The sequence below is a fragment of the Bufo bufo genome, chromosome 2 (genome assembly GCF_905171765.1).
Source record: "Bufo bufo chromosome 2, aBufBuf1.1, whole genome shotgun sequence".
NCBI lineage: Eukaryota > Metazoa > Chordata > Amphibia > Anura > Bufonidae > Bufo > Bufo bufo.
This window is the reverse complement of record NC_053390.1, coordinates 266,198,438-266,215,226: the sequence shown is the minus strand read 5'-3', so window position 1 is coordinate 266,215,226 and position 16,789 is coordinate 266,198,438.

Sequence of the window (16,789 nt, the reverse complement as noted above, 5' to 3'; positions counted from 1 at the left end):
TACCTGTATAGATAGATATAGAGAAAAGGAGAACTCCTCAAATTACAATTGGCAACCCTGTTACAAGGATTACAGCTGAACCAATATTTGGATTCTTACTTATACTTTCTACATAAACTGTACTGACTACCCTGAGACAATTGATCAAGTAAATGTTCTGTTGTTTACAACAATTGACTCCTCATTCTTTCTACCACCTTCCTTTGCACCTAACAGTGCTGGTGTCACAAACACGAGGAACCCTGCCACCAAGGCACCCAAAGAAACTATGCCATCTAGGGCACCTCAACCACCATCTGGCTGGGGATCCCTGGACAAATAGAGAGCGCCCAGAGGGATTTTGTGCTGTCCTTCCCTGCACTGCACGCCGGCCCAGGGAGGCTCTGCTAACCGTGAGTAAAACAACTACTACCCCCATCGGCCCACCGTAGTTCACGTGTTGCCCCTGCGGTTCGGTCACTGCACAATCTCCCATCAATTTTCCAGAAGAAGACATGGTTGAAATAAAAAATGTCATCAATAAAAGGATATTGGAATTCTGTTCATACAGAAGAAAGTGTACAATCATCTATCAGTTTTACCCAAAAAATCCTGTTTCACATAAAAAATTTCACCACTACGTAATTTGGAACAATTTTTTTATATTTTTACACAAAGGCTTTTCAACAGATAAGTGCAAAGATGAAAGGCGAGTATAGTTGTATTTCGGCAGCAATACACGGCAAACTGGGCTGTAAAATATCTCACTACACTGCTGAATGGCAAATAGGCCCTGATTTTTTTTTATTTTTACACAAAAGGCTTTTCAACAGATAAGTACAACCATGAACGGCAAATATATTTGTATTTTGCCAGTAATACATGGCAAACTGGGTTGTAAAATATCTGACTGCACCGCTGAACGGCAATTAGGCCCAAATTTTTTTCCATTTTTACACAAAAGGCTTTTCAACAGATAAGTGCTACAATAAAAGGCGAATATTTTAGTATTTCGCCAGTAATACACGGAAAACTGGGCTGTAAAATATCTCATTGCACCGCTAAGCGGCAAGGATATTTTTCCTTTTTCCACTAATACACGCAAAAAAGGGCTTTAAAACAGATAACTGCACCACTGAGCGCCAAATATATTTTACTTTTAAAAAAGGACTGTAATTTTCGCACTTCACAACACAATGGCTAATAAGCCCTTTTTTCCCACTAATAAAAGCCAAAAAATGCTTTAGAACATATAACTGCACCACACTAGGGCAAATAAGATGTATAAAATATTTCCTTGTGATAACCCCTGTTAATGCCTGTATCAAACAACACTTGCAGCCTAATAAGAACGGTTTGTTGGAATTACAGAACTGTATAATAGCAATTTGTATCACTAGTCAGTGCTGCAAGGTGTAATAGGATTGTTCCTATTACCCAGACCTCCCCTGCTGAACCCTGTTCAACAGAAATGCAGTGGAATGATTCCTCCCTATCCTTTCCTTACACCTTGAATAATCTTTTTTGTTTAGCATAATGACGATTTTTCTATCATTGTCCCTAGCGCCTGCAGACATGCCTCTCCCTAAGTACGCTGGTGAATGGAAGAATCTAAGATGACTGCCGTATTTATACGGCTGTGACATCACAGGGCTGGCTGCTGATTGGCTGCATGCATGGCATTATGGGTGGTCCCGCCTTCCCAGACTTCCTTGCTCCATGTCCTCACACGTGCAGCAGCCAGTTTAGGAAAAATGCGATTCGTTACTACAAAGCGCGAGGAAGTTTGCGTTCGGTGCAAATCGAATTTTCCTGTAATTTGTAACGAATTCCACTTCGCCAGCTTCGAATCGCTCATCTCTAATTCTTATTATTATCAGAAAATTCATTGCTCAACACATACCAAGTCAATGTGCAAATATGGAAAAATATTTCTTATCAGGAATTATTACTATTTCATCCAAAATGACTAGAGGTCACAGTTTCCCAGACACCTAACGTAAAATTCTAGCAAAGAAGGAAATACCTCATTTCCCACAGACTAGTACATATAAACTTAGACACAATAGGGTCAAGGTAGTGCCTCTTGCAGTGTTATCCTATCAAATCCAGTCTAGTGGATTGTTTTTTTAGTCTTAACTATTCTGTTACAACAGCTGAAAGGACCAAATATATAGAGCAGCTGTAGAATTTCTTCCCTTCTCAAACAAGTACTTCATTGTAAAGAGATCCAATCAACCCCTATGAAGAGTACAACATTTTTTAAATCTCTTGAGGGGACGTAAATTCTCCAAAGTCCCCCCCCCCCTCCTCCAGACTAATTAACTAAATATTTTATTACTTGCTGTTCATGCCTCTTAAAACACTTATTATTTGGCAGTTGTTAAAGAAAAATGACACCCCCCAAAATGTGTTAACTGACTTTAATTAACATGTTGGTGTTCTTGCAGCCATTTTTCTGCAGTTGTAAGCATCTAATGGTTGACACCAGTAATCTCAATGTTGCCAGGATCCACAGAAACTCTATTCTAGTCCAGATGCTTTAATTCTGTTATGGTATTCTATTAAACTCAGACTGATTAAAGCTGCTGTCCAGCCTAGGATCTGACAACTCTTATGGTTCTAACTAGTGTTAAGCAAAGCATCCGAAATGGAATTTAGTCCCTCACTGATGACATCAACATGTGATCATGCTGTGAGCGTGTAGTGATGTCATCACGCTCAGTACAGGTCCTTCCGCAGGTCTTTTTCAATCAAGAGAGGAGCGGACTGCCTCTGCGCGAATGACTGGATGAGGTGATTTTTTTTAAACCCAAAAGGCCATAATGCACTAGCTTATTACAGTTTTTAACGACCATTAGACAGGTGCACTTTTGTTTAAGCGGCCGTTAAAAACTGTCCTATTGACGATTCAAATTTCTTGTCAAAGCTTTCTAATCAAATTTTTCAAAACTTCACTCATCTCTAGTCCTAAAGTGTGCCTAATAAGAGGGGGAAAAAAGCCCTGTTCACAGTCTGCATCTACTTGAATGACACGTCACAGCAGATACCCAGCATTTAAGCAGCTGCGACCGCTAAGGCCTGTGACTGACTGCAGTGGTCACAGGACCAAGCCACTGCCTGTACTTTTCTATGGAGTAATGTAAAGGGAGCTTGCCACAGTCCTACCTGCTGGCATCATGTTATAGAGAAGGAAAAGCTGAGTAGCTTGATATGTAGTTTTGTGGAGAAAGATTCAGTATAATTTGACGTTATGCTTAATTCAGGCTTAGGAGTCCAATTGGAGGTCTCACTCATTTTCGACAACATTCTTTGTATGAGTGTCATGCAATAATAGCAGTCGATCATTGAGTGGGACCACCCAGTGGACTCCAAAGCCTTAAATCTGCTGGATGGCTATTTAATGCATAGACATTGGCATATAGAGGTTTACCCTGACTAGGGGACACCACCCAAGATGTCCATATGCTCTAATGGTGTATGTTAAAGAAATCACTGAAATAATTTTTTTTTTTTAAAGAGCACTTCATTTAATATATATCATCTGATAAATCAAAATTGTAATATAATGAATGTGAAAATATTTTCCTTATATTATGATCCGTCCTTGTGTACCCCACAATAAGTATATAATGCCTTGTAGAATACTATACACACTCAAATGTGTCTTAGGCCTCATGCACATGACCGTTGTTGGGTTCCGTCTCCATTGTTCTGTTTTCCGTGATTTTCTGCGGACCCATTGACTTTCAATGGGTCCGTTGAAAACTCGGAAAAGGCCTCATGCACATGACCGTTGTTGGGTTCCGTCTCCGTTGTTCCGTTTTCCGTGATTTTCTGCGGACGCATTGACTTTCAATGGGTCCGTTGAAAACTCGGAAAATGCACCATTTGTCATCCGCGTCCGTGATCTGTGTCCGTTTTTTTCCTATCATTTTCAAGGCAAACTTGACTTAGATTTTTTTTTCACTTTTCATGTCTGGTGATCCTCCAAAAATCAAGGAAAAAAACGGAAACGGATCACGGAACAACGGAACCCCGTTTTGCGGACCGTGAAAAAATACTGTCGTGTGCATGAGGCCTTAAAGGGTTTCTATCACTTCGTATGACATAATTAGCTCTCAGACACTAGCGATCCGCTAGTGTCTGCTCTGGCCAACCATCCTAATATAACAGCTTTTGGGGCAGCCGTTTTGCTAAAAAAATAACTTTTATAAATATGCTAATGAGCCTCTAGGTGCTATGTGGGCGTCATTAGCACCTAGAGGCTCCGTCTACCTTCATACACAGCTACCGCCCAGCGCGTCCCTCCAGCCCGCCCATCTCCTGCTGAATGCGATCCTCCGTGTGACGCAACGGACGAATTCTAGCGCATGCGCCGTGCGCGGCTGTATTCGGCGCTTGCGCAGTAAATGTCTGACCGCTTCCCTGCTCAGACATCTCCACTGCGCCGATGATGTCATAGTGCTCCAAGGAACAGGCGCAGTGGAGATGTCTGAGCAGGGAAGCGGTCAGACATTCACTGCGCATGCGCCGAATACAGCCACGCACGGCGCATGCGCGAGAATTCGTCCGTTGCGTCACACGGAGGATCGCATTCGGGAGGAGATGGGCGGGCTGGAGGGACGCGCTGGGCGGTGGCTGTGTATGAAGGTAGACGGAGCCTCTAGGTGCTAATGACGCCCACATAGCACCTAGAGGCTCATTAGCATATTTATAAAAGTTATTTTTTTAGCAAAACGGCTGCCCCAAAAGCTGTTATATTAGGATGGTTGGCCAGAGCAGACACTAGCGGATCGCTAGTGTCTGAGAGCTAATTATGTCATACGAAGTGATAGAAACCCTTTAATATGACATACCTAGCCAAAATATTGTGAGGTAATAACTAGCAGGAACTGTAACAGTTTTGATTCTTTATGGAGAGTATACTCTCATAGTCAGCTTCCCGTTCCTACTTGTGCCTGATATATATATTCCATCTTGAAGTGGCAGCGCAAACGAGAAGGAAATATTCTTCATGTTCGACACTTCATGCAAGCATCTAACATCAGACACAATGCAAGTAATAAATAGTGCACTTTCAGTAAGGCTCTGCGTTTCCCATAAAGTCTGTGGTCATGTCATAGATTTTGCTACATTGAACAGGAAACTGAGAGACGTCCAGGAAAAATATGGCGTTGGTTGAAACAAGAAGTTGTTTTAAGAGCAAAACAGAGCATATTGCAGATAGCTTGCCCCAGTGACATATTCTTAATAGAGAAGATAAATTTGCAGAAAATTCAGCAATATTGTATAATCTATGATAAATGTCAATGTGAATTTTCTATTGCCATGCCTGTAAATAATATTTATGCAAACAACAGACCTACCTTGTTTAAAAAAGAGGTTCTTCAGCAGTTGCAGTGTGGATAATACAGTTCTCAGCTGCTGAAGAACATCATAATGCACACCTTAGATGCTGCAAACTTTTTTGAAAAGGTTAAAGGATTATAGATGAATGGAAACTCCCACTTAATAAGTAGATGAGGTTTGTATTATAAGTTTTAAATAATACATTATGATACATCCTGTATACACGTAATCAGCCTTAGAAAAACAATAAAAACTCAGCATAAAAACAATAAAAAAATGTATGTCATTATTAGTGTTGAGTGAATTGAAGTGTCCGAAGAGGACTTCGATCTGGATTTCAGAGAAAATTTTATTTTCCACAAAGCTGAATTTCATTGTGCTTCGTGGTAGCAAATCAATTTTACCTGAAATTGGGTAAAAAAAATAATACCTCATCCATTTGAGCGTGAAGAGCCCGAATATTGCCATCTTGATTGACGGTCCCACAAGAAATCTTGTGTGCAATAACACGTGATGATTATGCGCAGTGCAAGATTTCGCTCTGGATCTTCAATCAAGATGGCGGCGCCGGGCTCTTCACGATCAAATGGTAAGTATGATTTTTTTCTTATTATAGACCTTAATATTAATGTCAGATGCTGCGATCAGCAATGAACGTGGCATTTGAAGGGTAAAATGACGGGATGCACCCACTACTTACAAAAAAATGCAAAGTAACTCGTCACAAAACAAATTTTTTCGTAACATTCGGTGAGGCGGCCAAATCGACTTTTCAAGAACTTTGCTCATCTCTAGTCACTGTACATACAAGGAATGACTGCAAATTTGTTATTTGTAAAATTTTACAAGGACTGCCCTATACACAAAACTTTTTAAACACAGTGTACATTATTGGTGGCAGCAAGCAAGGGTGCATCTAGCCTGAGGCAAAAATTGAAATTACGGGCCCATCCCCCAACTTCCAACCCACCAACACCCCTCCCCCCCATCCAGGTGATAAAGCCAAATTCTAACTCTTCCCTCCCAGCCCTAGTGTTAAAGACATATGTGGATGGGCATTACATACAGCACTATGAACCATACAACCAGACAACATGCCACTTACATCCAATGATTTTTCCACTGATGTACACTAGATGTTCTCTTTACTCATCTTCTCCATTCAGACCCGACCATCTTGACAACTTCTTTCAGCCACATCTCGTCTCTACAGAGTTTGCCACACAGACATTTTATTCTCATCACCTTTTCATCATCCTCCCTCTCGTGGTATTAGCAATGCCCCCATAGGGCCTCTAGAAGAAATAAGGCCATCTATAGTGCCCCCAGTACTAACAAGGCTCCTCTATAAGGCACCCCTTTAGAGCCCTCAGTAGTAATAAAACAGATCTATAAGGCATTGCTATAAAGCTTAAACTAGTAACAAGGCCCCCTAATCTGTCCACAGTATATATAATGTCCCATATCGTGGACTCAATATTTATAATGTCCCCTGTAGTAGCTACAAGTATTATAAAGCCCATATGTGTAATGTCCTCCTGTAGTGCCCCCTATATTATTATGCCCACTATATATGCTATTATACATAATGCACTCACCCCCAACTGTTGTCTCTCTTTAGTATAATATCCCCCAGAAGTGGTAGTATATATAATGATCTCCTTCCACTGTAGTATAATGTAGCACCAGTACATATGATGTGCCCCCTGTAATGCCATTATTTGTAATGTTCCCCTGTAGTGCCCCCTGTATTATACTAACCCCCTATAGTGTCACCTATATTATTATGCCTACTATATATGCTACTATATATATTGCACTCACCCCCCCCTCCCACTGTTGTCACCCTTTAGTACAATGTCCCTGTAGTTGTAGTATATATAATGCTCTTACCCCCTGTAGTCACCCCTGTAGTATACGTATTGTCCTCCTGTACTGGTATCATATATAGTGCTCTCCCCCGTAGTATAATGCCCTCTATAATGGTAGCATATATAATGCTCTTGTTCCCCCTCCCTGGTATATGTATATAGAAAAAATACATACCAATGTCCCACTCCATACTAATTTCTGCAATGCAGGCCACAGGCCTGAGTTGTTTCATTCTTGCATAGTCAATGAAGGTGACATCACTGCAACCTCCAGCTCCAGGTGTCAGCCAACGCAATGATGTGGTCACTAACATCTGCCACCTGCATTTGTGACCATGTCATGGCAATGCCTTACATCTTGGGCAGATGGTTGTGATGTTGTCATCGTGAGCTCTTGCACCATTCTAATGCCTCATAGGACAGGAGCTGTAGGTTCTGGTATTAGCAAGTGCAATATATAACATAGGTGTGGAAAATGTATGTAATTAACACATTAAATTAAATAAACATGTCCATCCACTGGGGGAAGGTGTGTAAAATCTATAGCAAGAAATAATAGTAATGGATTTTCAAAGGGCTACTGAGAAATACGGAAACAAAGGAGAGTCAAAATGTGCCAAGACCATTTGAAGAGGCAAGATGACATTTTGATCCATGTCATCATAGGTGATGAAACATGGGTCTACCACTATGACACTAAAATGAAGCAACAAAGTGCACAATGGAAAACTGCAGATTCTCCCCAAAAACAAAAGTTCATCAGTTCAAATCAAAGGTCAAAACAATGTTGGTAACTTTCTTTGACATTAGAGGGATTGTTAATTAAGAATTTGTACTAACTGGATAAACAGTCGGCCACGTGTACTATTTAGAAGTGCTGAAAAGACTACATAAAAAAAAGTAATATGGAAACAACCAAAAAATATTATGAATAACTTGCGGCTCTTGCACCAGGACAATGCACCTGTTCACACGGCACAGTCTGTGAGGGAGTTTTTAGCTAGTAAACAAATACCTGTTTTGACCAGATCTAGTCACCACTAACTTTTTTCTTTACCCAAAGATTTAGGAAATATTAAAAGGAAGGCATTTTGACACCATGGGTACTATGACATCAGCACTGTAGGCCATTCCACAGACTGTTGGTAACTAAGGAATTACCCATAGGGGATGGGCCACCCGGTCAGGCCTATTCAAACCCATTACCTTAAATAAGAAACCGACAACCATTTGACTTTTAATGCTGGGAGATGATCGGCCACAGCTTACTTTATTTAACAATAACACCATAACTGTAAATGGCGCAGTATGCCGGCCGCTGGACTTCCAGCGGGCAAGTCTGCCTTGTGCCATAACCAACTCCATACTGATTTATATACCGCCAGCTGTGACTTCTTCTCATATCATAAATAACTTTCTTTATTATATATATATATATATATTCTTTCTTTTTCCTTTTTTTTTTTTTTTTTTTTTAAAAATTACCTCGCTTGAGGAACAAATGGATGCAAACCGTTCCAAAACACTGCTAACCACAGGGAGGGCGGGAGGGAAACCAGCTCATCCACCGTCAAGAGGAAGTGGGAAGCACATTCCCAAGCATATATACCCATCAGCACCGCCCCTAATCCCACTGGATCATGGGAGCTTTCCATTAACTCCTACTATACTCCCCTTACTACTCACCACCTTAAAGGGCCATGACCCCTTATAACTCGGGGGCAAAGGGGGCTTCGGGAATACCCCCAGTCTCTTATCACCCTCCCTATGCTGTCGGGTGCTCACCAGACTGTTGGTAACTAAGGAATTACCCATAGGGGATGGGCCACCCGGTCAGGCCTATTCAAACCCATTACCTTAAATAAGAAACCGACAACCATTTGACTTTTAATGCTGGGAGATGATCGGCCACAGCTTACTTTATTTAACAATAACACCATAACTGTAAATGGCGCAGTATGCCGGCCGCTGGACTTCCAGCGGGCAAGTCTGCCTTGTGCCATAACCAACTCCATACTGATTTATATACCGCCACGGAGGAGACTCGTGCCTACACGTGGCTCCGACCACCACCCAGCAAAAACATCGCCTGCTCAATACCATCCTGTATACCCGATAAGAATATATCTAGCCCGATTTCATTAAGATGAACACCATCCGGCCTCATCAACGCCCGGTTGTCACCCTCCAGCTGCCTATGGCGAACAACCACTGATCCCTTGGAACGCACAAACCGGGAGATCCGAGCGTTCACCGTACGCCTGCCTTTTTCTAACGCCTCACTATCCCGGGCCCCGTGCCACACCACCCTCGGGACAATTTCTGACCACACTAGGACCATTTCCCTAAAAAATGACGGAAAACGTTCCACATCCGAACGCATAAGCGTCAACAATTCCGCAACCCGTAAATGGCATAGATCATTCCCCCCGGCATGGATTACCAATATCACCGGGCCCACCGACCGTATACCAATCTCGACCACCTCCGTGAGCAATTGAGACCACCGTAGGCCCCGAACACCTCTCCACATGACGTCCACATTCCGGAATCCAAGATTGCGCCCGCCAGGCCGACATTCGGCCCGCTGTGCAGCCCAAAATACGTAGGAGTGCCCAACAATCCAAACTGCTGGACGCTCGATACCTGAAAAGACAACAACGTTAGAAAAGAACGACAAACCTGACCCTGCTTATAAAGAAGAAACTGAAACATTGACGTGACACTATTCAATACATTCATTACTCCCGTACCCATCAACATGTTTCTTTTTTATTATTATTTTTTTTTATTTTTTTTTTTATAGCAGCAAATCCGGCCGGACATATCGCGCAAAGCAAGATGAACGCCAGCGACCAATACGCATAATCTCCGCTTCCGGCAAACCCGCTCTAGCCGCCTCAGTAGCCGCCCCAATGCGGAACGAATGGGTGCCAAATTCACTCGGATCCACACCAACCTCTACAAGACACCGTCTAAAAACAGCCGTAAACTGAAATTTAGTCACCGAAGTACCATCCTCATGTGCAAAGAAGTTAGAACCCTCGCGACGCCTGTTCAAGAATTCCCCCACCAACCTCACCGGGCAGGCAGAACCCTGAACAGGGAGAAGCGGGATCCACGCCCCGTGTCCATATTGATCCGTCTTAGACCGTCGAACCCTGATGCGCAGGGCGTCATTGGCTAAGACCACATCCTGCACCAACAAACCACCCGACTTCCTAAGCGAAGGAGCGAATAATTCCCCAACACGTAAGGCACCAAAGAATGCAACACTGAAACTGGCAGAAAAAAGGGATTCCTCATAATCAGACCTACAAACGCTAGCGCAACCAACAATCAGCCTACACAGCAAAGAAAATGACAACGGGCGCCGAGCTTCACGCGCTACATGGCCTGCCGGATCACAAAGTGTTTCGTTACATCCGACCATCCACACAACTTAAAAAAGAAAGCCACACCCGACAGCCGCCGCAGCGCAACCAGGGAAGACACACCTGAAGAGTGCAAATGAAGCAACCATTCCACCGTGACCTCCAGTCGGATATCATCACGGGAAGCCACATCCCTGGGACCCACCATCGACAACCACTCCGCCCAGGCCTTACCATGAGACCGCCATGTAGCTGGCGCCACCGATGAGCTAATAAGTGACATTAGCTGTCCACCAGACTCCACAGGAACAGAGGACACTCCTTGCCACATTCGTCCGCCTCCGGATGAAGTTCCCGGAATACCTGCCAATGAAACCGGGAGAGAGCATCAGCAACTCTATTATCTACTCCTGGAACATGACGGGCCCGAAAGTAAATGTTATAATCCAAGCAGCGCAAAACCAGATGACGAACTAAAGCCAACACCGGGAGGGAAGAAGAAGACAGACGATTGATCACCTGTACCACTCCCAGATTATCAGACCAAAAACACACGTGTTTATTAGCCAATCGCTCCCCCCAAATCTCAACTGCCACGACAATAGGAAACAATTCCAATAACGTCAAATTTCTGCACAAACCCCTCTCCCTCCACAATTCCGGCCAAGGAGCCGAACACCATTCACTGCCTAATATGGTACCGAAACCACACGACCCAGCCGCATCCGACCACAATGACAACTCCGAGCTCACGATTTCCTTGGAAATATAACAAGTATGACCATTATATCCCGTCAAAAAAGAACGCCAAACGCCCAGGTCCGCCTTAAGGGACCCAGACAACCTGATATGATGACCCGGGGAGGACACCCCCTTTGTGGCCAATGACAACCGGCGAGAAAAAACACGACCCATAGGCATGACCCGGCATGCAAAACACAACAACCCCAACAGGGACTGGAGCTGCTTTAGCGTTACCTTCTTAACTGCCATAAATCCTTCGATTAACTCCAATACCCTCTCTAACTTGTCCCCAGGCAACCGAAAAACCATAGCCACCGTATCAATTTCGATCCCCAAAAAGGACAAACACGTGACCGGACCCTCCGTCTTCTCAGCCGAAATAGGAACCCTAAACCGTTCCATCAGGGACAAAAACAATGACAACAAGTACCTGCAACCCCCCCCGTCACTGGGGGAAACAAACAAGAAGTCATCTAGATAATGTATCACAGATGACATCCCAGATTCAAACCTCACCACCCATTCCAAAAAGGAACTAAACAACTCAAAATAATGACACGATATGGAGCATCCCATCGGCAAACAAGTGTCATAATAAAATTGCCCCTCCCAACAACCACCCAACAAATGGAAACAATCAGGATGAACAGGAAGGAGCCTAAAAGCCGACTCAATATCAGATTTAGCTAAAAGGGCCCCTTTACCCGCATCCCTAACCAAAGAAACTGCCCTGTCAAATGACACGTACGAAACTGACGCCTCCTCCTGCAGAATCGCATCATTCACCGAGGAGCCCTTAGGGTGGGACAAATGATGAATCAAACGGAACTTCCCAACCTCCTTTTTCGGAACCACACCCCATGGGGACACCCGTAAGTTAGTAAAAGGGATTGCAGAGAACGGACCCTCAATCCTACCTAACTCGACCTCCTTAGTCAATTTATCCCTCAACACCCCAGGGTGATCCCGGGCAGACCTTAAGTTATCACTAAACACAGGGAACCGATTAAGAACAAACGGGATAAAGAAACCCACCGAAAAACCAGAACGAATCTGACAAGCCGCCTGTCTATTTGGGTACATGTCTAGCCACGGGGACATCGCGTCCACGCTCACCGGGGTCCTTCCCATCACCTTGGACGGTAAACTTACTAAGTCTGGCTGACTGTACAGAACACCTATTTCCAGCGTGGGGGCCTCCACACACAGAGCACTCATGCTTGAACCTGCATAAGCCTGCGTACTTGCAGTTCCCCTCATTAAACGACCAGCACACTCCTGGGCGTCTGACGGCCACCGCTGCATGGATCTGTGAAGTGCCAGCACCGGCGGCCGCGCTCTGAAAGGGATGTTGTCTCTGAGACAACATGAGCCGCAGCCATACATCAGTCGCTTTTACTCCCCAACCAACGCCAGGCTGGAGAGCGAGGCGCCTCCTGAACTCCTCATCATACCGCCACCATGCGCTGCCTCCGTGGGACTTATAAGCACTATAAACAGTATCAACATAAACGAACAACTCTGAACATCGCTCCGGGTGCCGCTGCCCCATGATGCAACCCAACACCGCGAACGCCTGGAGCCAATTCCCAATAGTTTTAGCCACTTTTGGCCTACGCTCATACGGTTTATCAAGCACCCTGCGTTCCCTGTCAACAGTATGCTGATCCACAGAAATAAGGGACCAAATGTCCACGTACTGATTAGTCCAGATCTTCTCCTTTACCGCCTCCTCAACATGTGAACCCAAAGGGCTAACCCCACAGAAAAATGACTCCTTATGTATTCCAGCACCCACTGAGGCAGGAGTTTTCTGACTAGCAACCGGGGGTGGGGAATCCTGTAATTTATCTAGCAAAGCCCGCATAAGCGATTCCATACCCGCCACAGACCCACTTTCCCCCCAGGCCCCAGCAAATTGAAACTCACCAACCGGAACGTTAGGAACCACCGGAGAAGGAACCTCCATGGAAACCGCCTGACTTTGAACCAAAGGATGAACCAGGCTCGGAGCCCTGGAAGTACAGCTTGGTGCTGGCCTCGATCTTCTACTCCTTGACACTCTACCAGACTCCTCAGATGCGCCCGATGACAACTCCGAAGATGAGGGGGAACGCCACCTGGAGGATCTGGAGCGTCTCCGACTCCCTCGTGCCCTGCCATGGCGACGGGACGGACGCCTGCGGTAATCACGCTCACCCCTGCCATCTTCAAATGAAGAGGAGGGAGAGACAGAGACCTCCCTGCGTCTCCTCTGCCTGGGGGCTGTATCAACTAGTGGCATCTGGGATGGGGGGGGCGGGGGAGGGGCAACAACTCCAGGGGTTATAACCCTGTCACTCTGCAACCCATTGCCTGGGTCCCCAGGCATAGGTGCAGCCGGCAGCGCAGGCAGCCCCTGGCCCGCAGAAACCGGGGGGGGCAATAATTGAGACGAGGGGGGTGTCGGGGGTGATTCATCCCCCATCGCGCTTTCCCGGGCTCCCATAACTGCTCCTATACCCAGCGCGCCGACAGCAGCCAAACCACTTCCGGGAGACAGAGGAAGGGGAGGAGCCACAGCACCGCGCCGAGCCCGCCCACCATCCCTCCGCTCGCCGGAGCGGCCCGGCCTGCCACGGCGCCTGGATGAATCAGGTAAGCGATCCCCCAACCTAAGAGAGCCCCGGGGGCCGCCGCTACTAAAAGCGCAAGGAGCAGGGGGGCTATGGCCAAGCCGCGCCGGGGGGCGGGAACGCCGCGCGGACCGCCGATCCCCCGAACGACAGGCAGAGCTGGCAGCAGGCACCGCCAGCTCAGGAACAGCAACAGGCAGAGGGGCCGGAGTAGGGGAAGGCAAAGGGGAATGCAGGCTCCCAAGGAAGGCCCGCAGCCATCCCTCTCCTTCCTCTTGAAAACGCGCCAGGAGGGAGTCCCTCAGGGCCAAATCTCCTGCGGACATGACAGCGGCGAAGGGGTACCTCAAACCAGCTCATCCACCGTCAAGAGGAAGTGGGAAGCACATTCCCAAGCATATATACCCATCAGCACCGCCCCTAATCCCACTGGATCATGGGAGCTTTCCATTAACTCCTACTATACTCCCCTTACTACTCACCACCTTAAAGGGCCATGACCCCTTATAACTCGGGGGCAAAGGGGGCTTCAGGAATACCCCCAGTCTCTTATCACCCTCCCTATGCTGTCGGGTGCTCACCAAAACTAGTTCCAAAATAGTTTCAAAGCATGGATGAGGCACTAACACCAGTGCATAGCTTCCCATGATGACTATTTTGAAAGCAATAGTGAAATTCAACTATGAGGTATGTAGAACTTTTACAACAATGAGCTTGTAAACTTTGTTAGACCTCATATAAAAAATAAAAAAACAGAAAGAATAACCAGTAGATCATGAGGCTTTGTGTATAAACCCAGGGGCGCCAACTTAATGGCTTCCAAGGTGCATTGGACTAAAACTGTACACAGAACTTGCTTCTAAGCTATTCCTTTGTTGTCATATTAGATGAGCTTCCTGTTGGTTTGTTTGTTTGCGGTTAAAGGAATGTTATCTGTAGTAATACTCCATGTCTTCCTTCCCAAGACAGGAAACCCGAGAAACCTGTTGATTAGCACATGAGAGCAGTCAACGTACAATGATGAGGTTATCATGCACTTACTGTAGATGTACTTAGCAGGGACACTGCATGCCCTCTATTAGTATACTCACACCACAAAAGGGGATTTCTGCCTCTAACATAATACTTTCCAGAATAAAGAATGTCAGTCAGTACAGAATCAAATCCTTAGGGGTCAAGTAGGCCAGCTTTGATAAATAACAAGATTAACTAAGTACTTAAGGTTAAAGGTAGAAGTCATGCCCTATTTCTGTATTGTTCAGGAGGAAGGCTAAAAAAAATCTAAGGAATCTCCAGTCCACAACTAGAAACCCTCCGGGGGAAACAAATGTTTTCTGACCCTTTCCAAACAAGCCTCCCAAAACCATGCTGAAGAGTAGACCATTTATTGCTGAATATATTTCTATACTATACCAGTAGGTAAATAGCTCAACATGTCTGATTTCCAAAATGTACAGCAAGACAAACACAACTGATCCTCTCATTGAATGATCCCTTTTCTACATATTCCCTAACCCAAGTTCAAGATAAGCCCCGAATGTTAGCTGAGTATAATGCTAAAATAATAAAAGAATAATATGCACAGGCACATGGAGAATTTTTCTCATGGATTCTGTATGAATTTATACAGTATCTGTAAAATACAAAAACAGTCACGGCATGCTTAATTAGATACTGTAATACTGAGGAAATGCTTCAAAGAGAAATGACTGCAACATATAGAAACATACATGTGCATGCTCCTAAACTATAGGACAAACTGATATTACTAGTGCATAAAGAGATTTTCCCATTTCAAAATTTTTGACATATAACTTCTGGGACTCTCTCTATTCTCCAGAATGGGGCCAACGAAGTGACAGACAGTATAACGTGCTTGCATGGTGGCCTCTCCATTCACTGTTATGAGACTTCCAAAAATAATGTGTGCTCGGCTATTATTGGAACTTTCATAGTAGTGAATGGAGGGTGTCCTTGCATGTGTGGCAGCTCTTCCTTCACTTCGAGGGCTCTGTACTTATTTGACATTTCTGGCATAGTGATATGCCACAAATGTTGAGATAGGACAGTCCCTTTAAAAGAAACTTCCCTTTGAAAATTCAAAGTAGCAAGCTAGATTGATTGACTAGGTATACCATTCTTCCAGTATTCCTACTAGAAATTTGCAATAAAGTCCAACTAGGTGTTAGCAGTTAGACCTGTGGCCGTATTGACTTGAATGGGTCCGCAATTCGGAGCTGTAATGTGGAACGGAGGCACAGAACCCCACGGAAACACTACAGAGTGTTTCCGTGGTGTTTCTGTCCGTGCCTCCGCACCGCAAAAAAATAGAACAAGTTATATTTTTTCTTCTGGTGCGGATGGATCACCGACCCATTCAAGTTGAATGAGTCTCGATCCATCCCGGCCACCGCACTGATGTTGCCCGTGTATTGGGGATCGCAAATAGCGGTCCTTAATGCACGGAATGGCCGCACAACGGCTCTGTGCATGAAGCCTTAGGGTGTGTCCCTGCAGAGTCTGCTACTGGCAGAACTGACTATTTAGTGTCTAAAGCTGGTCATACACATACAAGTTGGTTAATGGTTGAACAGCATTTGGATAAATGATCATCTGGTGAACGTTCCTTTCACAGACACGACTATATACATTTTCATCCATATTGACTAGAGATGAGCAAGGTTTTGAAAAATTTGATTCGGCTGCTTAGAGGAACTTAGATAAGAAATTTGGTTTGTTGCCAATTACTTTGTTGCAAATCACTTTCCATTGTATGGAGTGGGCACAATGACATGGACTGACGATCACGCCCCCGCCCCACCGTCATTTAACCCCTCAGATGCCGCATTCACCG